This window comes from Platalea leucorodia, assembly GCF_965183815.1.
Source record: "Platalea leucorodia genome assembly, chromosome: Z".
Lineage (NCBI taxonomy): Eukaryota > Metazoa > Chordata > Aves > Pelecaniformes > Threskiornithidae > Platalea > Platalea leucorodia.
The window spans coordinates 89,771,758-89,786,084 of NC_138858.1; positions in this window are offsets into that span (position 1 = coordinate 89,771,758).

Genomic DNA, 14,327 nt, shown 5'->3' on the forward strand with positions numbered 1-14,327 from the left:
CTGAAGTTCCCCCTTGTTTATTTACACATTCAGGAGAGCTTTGGAAATTAGGTTTTTATGACCTGTTACAGCAACCCTCCAGTACAGAGCCCTTGGAAACAGAGATTTCAATTTATTTGCATTATCATTTAAGAACAAGCTGTCCACAACAAAATACCTTTAGAGCATCATAAATAACACACTGCTAAGACCGAAGCTTTGTAAGAAATCCCTTGGCAGAGAAGAATGAAATAAAATTATAGAAACTCCAGATATACAGATATTACACAGGAGAAGTAACAGACACAGGTGATACTCTCTTAAGCTTTCACATGGAGCTAACAGCATTTCATTCTTGGATTATTTATTGCTTTTATTTAAATTAGAAGCATGTCTGCAGAAGGGAAAAGTCTTTCCGTGTTTTTTTAAAGTAGTCTTGCAAGATGAACAGCCTTATGGCAAGTCTCATAGGTCTGGAAGATGGCCCTGTACTTAAGGATGGGGGCCCTAAGGAACCAGGACCCCCCTTCTCAACTCTCCTACAAAGCCCTAAAGTGTCACTGAGCAAGCCATGCGAGAGATTTTCAAAAGCACTTGGGTACAGCATCTACTTCCCTGGACTTAAGATACTTTTGGAAAAGCAAAAGCACAAATATGTGTGACCCATTTGGTTTCTTCAGCCCTTGCTTTCCAGGGGTGTTGGGAAGGAAAATACCTCAACGCTGAAAATATATTCAGCTACTTTGGTAGGAGTCATCCATACCATAAGAAAGAATCATTGAAGGAGTTTCAGGGCTTCACAGAAATCATGCCAAACACGCAGATTTAACTCATTGTATAGATTTCTTTAAGGAATATGCAATTACCGTTCTTTTCCATTTTAAAATGGTGGAAAAAATTAAATTAGGTTCAACGGGACTTTTCAGTCAAACTATAAGAAGTCAAACCAAAATCCTGTAGTGGATTACTGAGTGGATGCTCAAAGCTTGGCAGCATTTGAAAAATTGGATCTATATCTAAATTCATTTATATTACCTTTATAAAGCAAATTATAAGGACTTTAGAAGCAACTGGTGCCAGGAGAAGAACCTCAGATTTCAGTGTGTTACACGATGAACATTCAGACCATATGATGATCTGTGTTACAATGATGAAGACCTGGATTAACTTCATCCACTTCAAAGGTGCTACCCCACATAAGGTCTGTGGGATCACACAGCACACAATGTGAGCTCTCTCCATCTCAGTTCCTCAATATGCTTTTATCTAGTGTTAGCTCACTTAATCCTCTGCTTATAAAGCATTATAAGCAGTAGAGAGGTTTTAAGAGCAAAGTCTGACTATTCAAACTGAGACAGGTCCTCACTATAAAGTTTGGAGTCATATTCAGGTTCATGATGTTGAGCACAAGGGTTTCAGAGATCTTGGGTTGCATTTGAAATTCAGATGCAATTCTGCTAATTTAAAACAATTAGGGCAGTATTTATGTCCACATACATCTCTAAAATCAATAAACAATGAAGTTCTTTATTGCAAATTCACTTAGCATGGCAAGTCTGAAAATTACACAGAGGCATCTCAAGTCAGGCTGAAACATAGGTGCTGACTTCTGATTGCAGGTGATCTTCATTTTGAATTTCCCAAATATCCCCATTAGATGCTCACAGACAGTTCCAGGAATGCCACACAAACCTGAACTGAATGCTCTACACAGGCCAAAGATGAATAAGGAAGTGCTGAGCCTTAACCTTCTTCAGCATTTGATCATCTTCTAGTATGCAGTGTTCACTGAGATCTCAGAATTGAGATCTGCAACTTCCTTTATTCAAGCTGTTTCTTGTTTGTATTTATTTGTTTCCAACCCCAAGTGTACTGGAGAGGGTACGCTGCTGTTCCAGACGCACCTAACCCTTTCATTGTGTATCATTTATGAACTAAAGACGGGTGCTCTCAGTTTGCTTGGAGTGCTCTAGTGGTCCATAGCTCCTTCAGCTACAGAAAAATTATCTCCACTACAGCTGTTTGAATAACTCCTTAATGATGCTTTACATAAAGAATGACTACAGTAAAACTGGCAAGAAGTGATGACTTCAGAGCTTGACAGTCTGGGTTTGCTCATTTTGGACACTTGGTCTACAAAATGTGTGTGCATACATCTACCTTAATATGTGACAGGGACAATTGGGTCGCTCTGCATATTCAGAGAAGTCAACCCTCATCTTTGGTATTGCCAACTTTTGTGATTTATATCATTTGAAAGTGATCCTCAAGCCATCGCTGTTGGAATGTATGAGAATATAAATTAAAAGATATTTTAGACAGTGGCCAAAACTTGAAAATATGATGTCTGTGTGCATTTAACACTGATGAAGCAGAAGGCAATTACTTAGGTATTTCATAAGTAATACTTATGTATTTCATATGTAATTTCTCTCTCATTATTTTGAGAGATCCTGGTTCATGATTTTCAAACATTTGCGACTGGTAATGGATATTTAGGTGCTCAAGATACAAATTTAAAAGTCTAACACGAGGCTGAAGATTTCCAGACCTCGTCCTTTTATAACATTTCTTCTCACTGCATCAGCTGGTATAACCCATTCTAGTCAGAAAGGAAGGCAGAAAATAACCAGACAGAATCCAAAACCCAGTTCATGTTTGTTTGCTGGTTTTATTTTCCTGTTACAGGTCATTCTAGCTGCAGAAGTTGTTTGTCATGTGTATGAGCATACAGGCATTTCAGGGAGCCTACAAATGTTGTCAGCCAGATGGAATCACATTTATGACCCAGCAATAAATATCTGTCGCAGAATGAACTAGATCTATGTGTTTGATTGTATAAGATGCCAAGCGTTTAAATCGAGTGAATAATACAAACTGACTTCTTGCGCGCTGGCGGCTAAACACATACTTAAGCACTGGAGGAGTGAGGCAGGCTCAGGATGTTCTTACCTTCCCCAGAATCAGAATCGACATGAGGCTTAGATTAACTAACTTGTCTTCATTAAAAACCACCGTGGGGACTGCATAAATCTTACCTGGGCTTTTAATATTTTCTCAGTCTGTAACAAAGCTGCTTTCACAACCTCATCTAAGAACTACCAAAATGATACTAAGACTCGAGGCCTCAGCATTGGGCATTCAGATTAGCTTTAATTCTTCATGTGAAAGCTTGAAAAGAGCCTATTTTGAGGGAGCGATTCTTCAGGCTGCAATGCTGAAAATTGTTTCTGGGGATTAGTGTTTGGAAAATTCAGTAAAATCTGAATCTGCAGAAAGAAGGTAGTAAAACAGCAATGAGAAATACCAGTTTAACAACAACTGGTTTAACCAGCCAGTCGTTCAGCTCCAGTTCACATCATTGGCCACAATAACATTATTCAGTGCATATGATGAGGTTCATGAAAAGATCTTGGTCCCTTCTTCACTCTGTCTCTGATCTGGTTTTCCTCTCTTATTTTGTTATTAAGAATGAAACTGTTTCAGGACATGTCTACTTCTAGGATTGCAAGCAAACTTCACTGCAAAAAGTTATATTGGTATAAATATAATATAAAAGTAATAGTACATTGAAAGAGTTGTCGAGCATACCATATTTTTAATTTTACAAATTACTGAAGCTAACAACACCATCTGTTACACTACTGTCCATTCAAACAGTTCTTTTAACTAGCTCACATACCATGTCCTGCAAAATAAATGTTAACATATTCAAAGCAAAGACGTGGTAACAAGAACCACGAGGTATTTACATAACATGTAAAATAAAAGCAGGCCAGCAACCAGAGAAGAAACAGAACAGCAACTCCCAGAACAGCAAGGTACCAATTTTATCCACTATTCTGAGATATTCTCCAGAAAACAAGGCATTAAGTCCAGAGGGAAATGTTTAAAAGTTTACTACTGCAATTATCACTTTCACAGAATGTTTAGCACCCTGTAGCTCAATTAAAAATAAATAGGTCAACTAGATTGAATGAAAAGGCACTAATTAAGGCATTTTTTATTTTTAATTTTGCCCATAAGAACTGAATACTGAACTAGTTTTATTGAAGCTACCTGATTTATATAATGCTGGATTAATTAATTTTGAATCACTATTTGATCTTTTACGATATTGCTTTACTTTCTTCCCCTTGCTTGCAAAGAATGATTAGGCTGTGCCTCTAATGAGAAACATTAATTTAATAGTTTTTAAATACATTATTAAACTAATTTCATTAATAAATTAATATTTCTGATTTATTTTGAATTCAAATAAGAGCTTTCCCCCTTTAAGCAATGAAAACTTCATTCTACATTTCTAATGTGGTTGGTTGATGGTGTACATGGGGAATCTGTCTGCCTAGTCCTGTTTCTCTTTATTAAAGCACAGAAACTGTTAAATTCAGTCATAGACCTACTCTTTCTTTATGATGACATTACAAAAAAAAAAAAAAAAAAGGTAGCAGAAGTCCTAATGTGTCCTCTATACCTAAATGTTCCTAAACATAAAACGTACTGTATGTTTCAACTGGAGATCCACATAGTCACTATGGATAGATCTCTGAACAAGCTATCATTTCATTAATCCCTAGGAGAAACAACACTTTGCCAATATGCAACAGCCCAGGAACTTGTCCTGGGTTTTAGGTATTGCTAAGAAAAGTATTTGCCCCTGTATCAGATCTCTGAAAAGAATGTGGTGTCTGATGAGAAATTACTTGGTTTTATAAGCATTAGAATGGAAAGATGAAACCAACTCTTTTTCACAGTAAGGGTAGGGTTTTCTTCAGCTTTTCTTTCTGCTAAGTGACCATGTTAAGTGACCATGTCTGTACTGCTTGGTTTAATACACTGCTCTGTGTAATTGCAGTGAAAAATAATCTGAAGGTGAAACCAGAAAAAAATGGTCTTTTTTATAGGCTTTGGTTAGCTGCTTCTCTCTTCTCATTTTGAGGTGGTAACAAATACAATAATGAACATCATTCCATCAGCACTTCAAACAATGATGAGTCTTCAAAAGAAGGGGTGTTCTTGTCTGTCTTGTTCCCTCTTTCTATCAACAAATAATGCAAAAGAAACATGACTGCTACTGTTGGGATCACACCTGGTAAAAAGAAAAGAATGAGAACAATCAAAAGTTATATCAGCTGCTGAGGAGGACAGGGTGTCAGTGCCAAGGCAAATGGCAGACAACGCTAAACACTACTGTTTCTATCAGCTTCCCTTCAGACATCACATCGTGAGCCAGTCTCACAAGGAAGGTTCTGGGGTTTTTAGATATGTGTTGTATCAGTTGTTTTGCACAGTTCATTGCCTTCGGATGTGCTCACTTTAGATTTCGTTTGACTGCATCTGGAATTTATTTGGTGATGGATTGCATTGAGAAATGTAAGAAGGCATTTAATAGCAATCACATTAAATTGTTTAGCTTGTGCGGTCACATAGAAACATACTGGTCTATACTCAGGTAATGCAATAATGGATTTAGGCAACAGGGCATAGACACATGTGTTTGTGACAGCAACCAATATCTCTGAACCACCTCCTTTTCCTATTTATTTAACTTGAAACGAGAAAAAGGAGACCAAGCAGATATGTATCAGTCAGTGAAAGGCAGCTGAGAAAAAGAAATGAAAAAATGCATTACCTGGTTTTACAAGACTGGAAGAAAAATGAGGTGCCAACACATTCAAGCTGAACATTGTTTTTGCTGTTGGACAACCCAAAGCAGGTGGACTACATATGCTGTTCAGAAAAAAGTTAGCTCAACTCTGATCTAATTACACTCATTTCAAAGTACCTTCCAGTTATTGACAATTTACACAGGCATATGGTGCCAGTTTGAGAGCACACCTATAACCAGGGTAGCATGCCACTGAAAATCCAAACAAGTTGAATGTGTTCAGCGCACATTTCAATCCTTTGCTGCAAAGACAGGTACTGCTGCATATGTTCAAGTGAGGGCACTTTGCCAATTGACGACATGGAATAGTCTCATGCCATATTTTCTCACTCCTCCCCTGCTGCAACAGGTAGGTGAGAATACCTGTATAAAAATCATTTCTACTATATGGTCCTGAGAGCATGACCTGAGGGTGCCTGTCATTGCAAAAGGCTAATTCCTGTCCAGTTTTGAACATACTTAATAATCAGAGGAGTTTGAGACAGGGAAGGGACACCTGCATTTGGGTGCTGGACTCCGTGAGATCCAGAGGAAGGTTTTATGCTTTTACAGACACTGGCTGGTTAGATAACAATTGACCTTTAATTTCTTTGCAAAGTTTTGCCCTTTTTAAAGTGCCCTGCCTCTTCTCCCCTCCTCCCGGTTATTTAAAAGTATTTTAGGCAGGGAAGATCTTCTTCCATATGTGCATGCAGCTCATACCACTGTGATGCCTCAGTCTCCCAGCTGTGATACAATAAGCAGCAGCAAAATTTCTTTGCAAGATCAAGCCCAGGAAGGGTGTTTTTTTAATGCAGATCTAATTTATTGGTGAACAATAAGGGCTATAAAAACAGTCATTTCAAGGTTAACGTGCTACTCAAATATCCAACAGTCAAGCTGAGTGAATAATCCATAACTAATGGCTTATTTAATTGCACTTTCTTTGAACATGAGGCAATTGTAATATTCCTGAAGGCTTTAGGTTCCCCCCCCACTTTTAAGCAAGCTATAAAACTTCTATATCTGTTCTTCAACATGCGTACTTTGTTACTTCACTATATCAAGCAAGTGATATTATTTCTATTCCCCAATTAGATTGCTTCTATAGCCATTAATTAATGTTAGCAGCTCATGAAAAAAAAAATCCTGTAAAGAGGTTGTGTAATCCATTTTTAAAGACTGGATTTATTTTCATTTTTTTTTCTGAAATAATGAAAACCAACCTCAGAAACAAGGCTCCTGGAAAGGTAAAAAGACCCACACTGAGGATCTCCACTGAAGGGAACAAGCAGAGCACAGTACACATTTGGTCCAGCAGCAACCACCAGGCCAACCAACATTACTTACTGTACAGTCAAGCAGCACAGATATTCTGTTACCTAGAACTGAAGTGGGGTAGCGTGACACAAGCTGAATTATGAGCCTGGTTTCAATCATTCCATTGCTTATTGCTTTTATTTTTTAAACGAAAACAGAGCATTTTGCTTCATTACATTCCAAACATGCTAGACTTTTGAAACTTAACAACTTAATTCATTTACTTATTAACTTAACATATAAGAACATCAACATATAATAGCATCATCTTAATTTTTCTGAAAAATGACTACAGAATATCCAATCAACAGACTTGACTATTTAATACTGACTCAAATACTTCTTGCATGCCAAAATGTCCTTAAACTGTATATACCATTATTCTTAAAATATTCTTTAAGAATACAGAATACGGTCCTAAGCACCATTTGTGCAGGAACTGCCCTAAAAAAACAAACTGTATCAGCAAGCAACATGATCTCATATTATTATTTATAGATTTTTATCTATACTTTGGAACAGAAAAGGCTGACTTGAGGGTAAAAAACTTGTTGTACTCTTTCAGATTACCTCCTGATATAATTTGAGTTTCTCCATTTCAACAAGAGTATATTTTTAAATCAATACTTGGAATACAATTTTTTCCTTATCAGGCTATCCCAATTAAGGATAACAGACCCTCAGCCTACCACACTTGCTGACATCCTTCAAGTGCAGTGTTTATAGGAGAACTCAATTTAAACTTTATTAACTTGGTAAAACTTTCTTGCACTTTGATGTAATCATCCAAAATTAAATAGTTCACAACAAAAATAGCCCATATCAATTTATTCAGTTCACATTTCCATGCAATAAAAAATGACTAGCATGTTAAACTGCAAATCCCTGCAGTGGATCATAGCATCCTGGAGAAAATGTCAGGAATAATTAAGATGGAAACCTAATTTGGCAGGCACTGCTCCCAGACACTGGGTGGAGGAGAGGAGGAGGGAAAAAGATGTAGGAATCTTTACCAATAATGCCACTTCCATACTTCTGCTCTCCTAAAAAAAAAAAAAAAAAAAAAAAAAAAACAAAAACAAAAACAAAACACCATGCACACCAACACGGTCAAAAGAGAATAACCAGTCAAAATAGGACAATTATACATTTAGCAAGTTTTTTTCTGTGAATGGAAGCTCTTGTTTTAAGGAATGTCAGATTTAGTGGATGACCTTTCATTATCCTTATCGATGTGAGTTTTGAGGAAGAGGCAGGAGTATATTATCATCTGCTTTACATAGATCACAGGCAGCAGCACACCCCCTCATGTTTAATGCAAGCATGTCACCACCACCAGCTTTAGCTTAGTTACAACTCCTCTGTCCTTGAAACAAGGCTAGTAGAGATGCCACTGCAATTCAACTGGTCCTCAACAGAAGGGATCCTTTCTCAAGGATGCGACAGTGGGAGGTGACAAGGGCCTTCTGCCATGGGAGGACAGGGAATTTGCCTCTGTACTGCCTTCTAATAAAAACCAGAAGTGGTTCTGCTGTTATTCTGAGTTCATGCCATTATTGTCATTTCAATGGTTCTGCACAGCTACATTAACCTTTATTAACCTTTAGGTGTAAAAACACAGCTTTGACGCACTTGCACTTCAAGTCATGAAGATGCCTTCTACCAAGGTAGCAGCCCCTGTTCCCACAGGGACATGCTACCTGTGTAAAAAGCATTTCTATACCAATTTATCTAATTCTGAAGTGGAAATGTGCTGGTCAATTACACCAACATTGCTTGAACAGCAGTTTTCCAGTGCAGACAAAACTTTTACCATCATTTCCAGCTCACAGAATGCCCTTTTTCTTACCCTTCTTTCTCCATGCCCTTTTCTAAACTGACCTCTAGCAGACAAAATATCACCCCCACATGTGGATTATACCCACTAGTGCTTACAACAGAGCAATGACATTTTACCATTAGCCAGCACATGTATTTTGCTGCCTACCTACAGCAGAAGAGAGGGGTGGTGATATATAAAAATTCTAATTCTATTCATACTGACATTTACTGTGGAATTCTAGCAATCAAGAAAACCTCTCATTTTCAAGCCTGGCTCACAGACAAATGTCCTAGAAAATGAGGTAGACGTTTTCAATCCCTGCAAGGAATTTGCAAAATCAACTAACTTCCTACACAAAAACACCAGAGTGTTTTAATTAATGAAAATAAAATATTTAAGAAGCTGCCAAATGAAAGTTTCTGAAAGACAAAGTGATAATTTCCTACTAAAAGTTAGTCACTAGCAATACATTGATTTGGGGGGGAGGGGATATCTTTTTGTTTGTTTGTTTTAATTAAAGTAAAGCCACTATCGTTACAGGACACCAATTCAGTCAAAAGGGAATTGGACATTTCTACCTAAGTAAGACTTTAAGGAGTTTTTTAGTGCAATACTCCATCTAATCATGGCAGACAGCACCAGCTACACAAAGGGTCTCTCAGCTGGAAATAAGAGAACAGTTTCTTCTGACAACAGGGGTACAGGAAAAAATTTGTGGTTGCAGCTCACAAACCCAAAAGCAATTATTTCCATTCCCAAACATAGTCATTTGCTCACTGTAATCAGCCCACTGTGTGACATGATAGAACCCTAGCAAGGCACCTTTTGCAGGATCCTAAGGCTTTAGACATACTGGTTGGCCACCCATTGGAGCCAGCTCCATCTTTTTACTGTCCGATCTTTCATTCAGCAAGGCACATGAGTCTGGTAAAACTGAGATATCCTGCCTCTGTGACAAACCCTTTCCTCTTCCTTTGGCATTTTAAGGATGCTTGCTATGGGAAAGACATTACTCAGAGGGTGCCCTTTGTCACGTTTACTAGAAGTTTCCAAAGTTGCTGTCATCCATGGCACAGCAGGCTAGTCAGCAATGCTTCAAGGTCTACAGTTCAAAACACAGCCATGTGAATTATACCCTCCTGGAGTTCGCAGGCAATGTCATGACAACGGTGTGCAAGAGCCAAGCAGTGTAAGTGTGCAAGGGGCTGTTTGAAGGTAGGAGGCAGGACACTCATCCTTCCTTCAGCTCTAACACTGCAAGCAGGGCAGAGTGGGACACGGGCTTTGCCTATCCTGTGAAAGTAGTATTGAAGATGAAGCTGTAGATTCATTCTTTGAAAATCTATTTTAATAGCTCTCAAACTATCAGAACACACTGGCAAGTGTTTTAGCCCTTTTCTAACATAGTGTTTAAATATAAAGTGATAAGCGTGCACTTTAAGTCTTAGAAGTTGTTAGGCTCACACCTGTGTTTAAAATTAAAGAGGAGTGTCATTGAATCAAGAAAAAGCTTATTCCTCTAGATTACACCAACCACTTCTTTGAGGAAATATTTTGTATACTGAAGTAGCAGCTTAGGCCACAATAGAATGATTCAGCAATTGCAAATGCAAACAGGCCTTTGCTAAACCAGAGGTGATAAGAGACTGTCAAGAGCCTTAGATGGCATTTCCTTACCATGTAATTTATTCATGTACCTCAAGTGAAAGTGAGCCTGCATGTTTGACGAGTCTGACACCTCTTACCATAGGTACAGTAGGGGAATTGTTATAAGGGCAGTGAAATTCCAGATGGGTGGCTGGGTTTTCTGCAAGTCTTTCTCTCCCCCAACTCCCATTTCATTGAAGTTTCAGCTGTGTCTGTTGGTGCAGTGCAAGAGCAATACAGAATAAGTTTCCTGGTCGGCACTGGGACATTATCTTATTTTAAAACCTCCTGCAGATACTTTAACATAAATGTAATTTGAAATTAAGACCTGAAGTATTTTCAGGAAAGTCTAAATGCACCAATTCTCATAAGAAAAACCTGACACCAGTTGTTTTAAGTGATTGTCATTCCTCGTGTCTCTAAGAAATGTGTCCGGTTCTTGCACCCAAAGGCTGCAGGTAAAACTACAGCCCATTTCCTTATGTTATGCTGCACCAGGATTTAAAAGCATACTGTGCAATGATAAAGAAAAGCCTTCCTATCCTGCAGCTGCAGAGTTTTCTACCAGAAAAAACCCTTTCCTTGGCCCACTTTTCCCAAAATTCACATGGATCTAGAACTCAAGTGTTCCCTCAACTTGAAAAGGGCAAACTTGATTCTCATGAAGTCAAGTTACTGATTTCAGCAGGGTACCAAAGAATTTAGGCTCATCCAAATGCAATTGCTTGGTTTGAATCCACCCAGCCATAGTCCAGCTGATAATGATGGATAAGGAGCAAATAAATTCCATTGCAGTACTTCTGCTCCTGCCATGTATCTCCTCCCTGGGCAGGAGACATTTCCTGAAGCCATTACTCCATCCTCTTCTTCTGTAAGTGATGTAATTTCAGAAGAAAACTGGAGTCACTACCTGCCTCTTGGCAGTAATTTACATGGCGATGGATTATGTGGGGGTTTAATATCTAATTGTTTTGTAATTCAAAATGAACTGTTGCCATGGCAATCCCTACATGCTATGTAAGATGTAATATTTAGTAAAGTGTCTCCTTAAAGAAAAAGCCTACTCAGACACTCATTGACAGCTTCAATGAGAGACCATAAGCTAACCTGTACTTCTAAACATCTGCACACTCGAGTCATCTCAAAACCTGAGATTCAAAAAGAGGGAGGTCAAGAGACTAGACCAGAACCATTAGCCACTTTTTGATTCTCTGCTTTATAACAAAACTCTGCTACAACTGAGGTATTTCTTGTATCGCTTTCTAGCGGGGAAAAATTCTGCAGAAAATGTTTTTGGTTTTAGGTTATTGGTTGTCTCTGTGTGTTTGGGGTTTTTCTTTGTTTATTTAAATTAACAGCTTGACTTATGCAGTTATATAAAGAAAATTCCTTATCAACTATGACATTTTAATCCCCAAGCGGATTAAAGTTCCCCTATCAGTTTATTAGCAGTAGCCTAGAAATACCCTGTTTATTTTCTATATCGGTCACAGACTTCCTCCACAACCAGCATTTGAAATAAATAACTAGGTATGATGCTTTATTTACTTTTTTTAAATCCAGAAGGTCTTGTCTTCCAAGACCATGAAGCAAAGCTGAACACAATATAAATACGCTATATAAATCGATGTGCTGAAAAAAGCCTTTGCTGAGAATAAACGTCACTATGCTTGATGACAGCACCTCTTCTGCCAGCGTCAACACTCATACTTTAGCAAAACTAGTTGCCTTAAAACTACATGATACTCTGAGGCTTCTAATTAACAGTGTAACAATTTAGCTGGTGGCTAAAGTAATGTTAAGACATTGCGTATTTTACTTCAGATGAGCAATAAATAGTACCTACAAATATAATCTATTATCATGGGATTCAATGAGTAGGGATCATTTTGAACCTAGGCATTTGTGTATGTGCGGCAGCTCTGGTCCCTCTTGTGACTGTCGACTGATGCCGGCACATTCACCAGGAAAATTTGGCAAGAACAACCAGAATGAAACAAAATCCCTTTCTGAAGAGTGTGGCAGCCAAATGCAAATATAAAAATGCTTGCACACATTTGAATTGAAATTTATGTGTCCAAATGCTCATTCTAAGTTAATTAAAAATGCCATACAAAAATAGAGTTAAGAAGCCTTACCCTGGGACATGTAAGCCAGTTAGATCTGACATCAATTGTTCTTCTTCTAAATGAAGGCGATTGAGCAGTTCATTGAGGAAAGTTTATATATACATTAGCATAGACTCATACTTCACTCAATTTACACTTATTACCCATTAATTTAGTACTATGTTCTTAATGTTAGAGGAGAAAAAAGGAAAAGCATGAACAGAAATTCATCTCTGAGATTCTGGGATTCACAGAATACAGTGGTTTTCTTAGATGTTCTGTTGTCCAGAGTAATAAATAGTTGCCAGGACAGCCTGGAGTCCCAATACCAGATTTTTGCAGGATCATAAGTGGCATTTCTTAGACTAAACAGTTGCAGGGGCAGGGGGAGGAGTTGTTGATAATGCCTTACTAGCTAGATTATTTGCAGACCTGCACATATTTATTTAAACATTTAAAAATGTATTTAACATTATGCATTTACCTTGATCTAAATAGATTACCATAAGTAAACAAACACTGTGATATTATTACTAAATGTTGGTCATGTTCTTTCATCTCTAAATTCTATACTATTTCTACAACTAGTAATTTTAACAATTTCTAGTTGAAGCCCTCTAGATTTCTTTGCTAAACTACAACAACATTCCTTTACAGCTCCCAACTCCCATTGCACCATATATATCAAACTACTCTTTCAACTCCTGCACTTCCAAACATTTTAAACACCTTAATGGCTTTTCTCACTGAACCATAAAAATTATTTATAAATTCATTTTAAGACATTCATACAATGAGAAACTCATAACACGTCGTGAAATACAAATTATGTTTACCAGAGTATAAAAAATTCTTTGGGTCTATGTATGTGTAATGAAGGAAAAAGCCAACTGCTTCTCAAAGTGGACTCTTATTATAAGCAATCACCAAATGCAATGTGAGAAGGTAATGAATTATTTGCTCCAGAGTAATTTTTTAAATAAACAATTTGTCAGGAAAAGGCAGTACCTTCTAAGACTTAATTTGAATTAAGTACATTTGGTGCAGTTGCAAAGAATAATCACACTACTTTATCCAGTATTTTTCACAACTAAGTAGCTGCAGCATCTGCTTTCCTCTAAGGTTAATACTAACACCATGGTCTATTAATCTTTGTTACCTCTCTGCGACTGAGCAAGGGAAATCACCCCAACACTGACATTTCAGTGGAAATGTTTTTAATCAAGATTCATATGTTATTAGGGCTCCAGAAGAGGGAGAGGTTAGTTTTTAAATAACTAATGATACGTGAAATATGGACAGCTGGTAGTCATTTTGGAAACCTTCAGCCATTGGAGGCATAACTACGCAAACATAAGTACATTGAATCAGATGTGTAAAATTCTAAAAGCTAAATTATACATATTTTTAAAAAATTCTAAAAATTAAACCTAAATTCAAACTCCTCAAAACAGTCAGCTGTTTTGACCTGAGACTTACCAGAATTGTGTGCCACACTTGCTCTGTAGGTTACTACACAGATAACTAAAACTGGGTCATACCTTGGGCGTGAAACTTTGCAAGTAAAACAGGATCTCTCTTCAATTCTCTCGGGTTCCAGATACTCTTAAGCCCCAGGCTGCCCTTCTCAGGAGGCTTACAACTGTAGCTCATCCTGTGGCACTACAGCACAGATGTTCAGACTCTGTTACAAAAAGTCCAGTTATTAGCTAAGAACTCTTGGATGTACTTTCATGCCCACCTGGTTACCTTTAGGACATCACCTCAGCCTGTTTTGTCATTTCAGATCTTTTTCTAGCTCTGT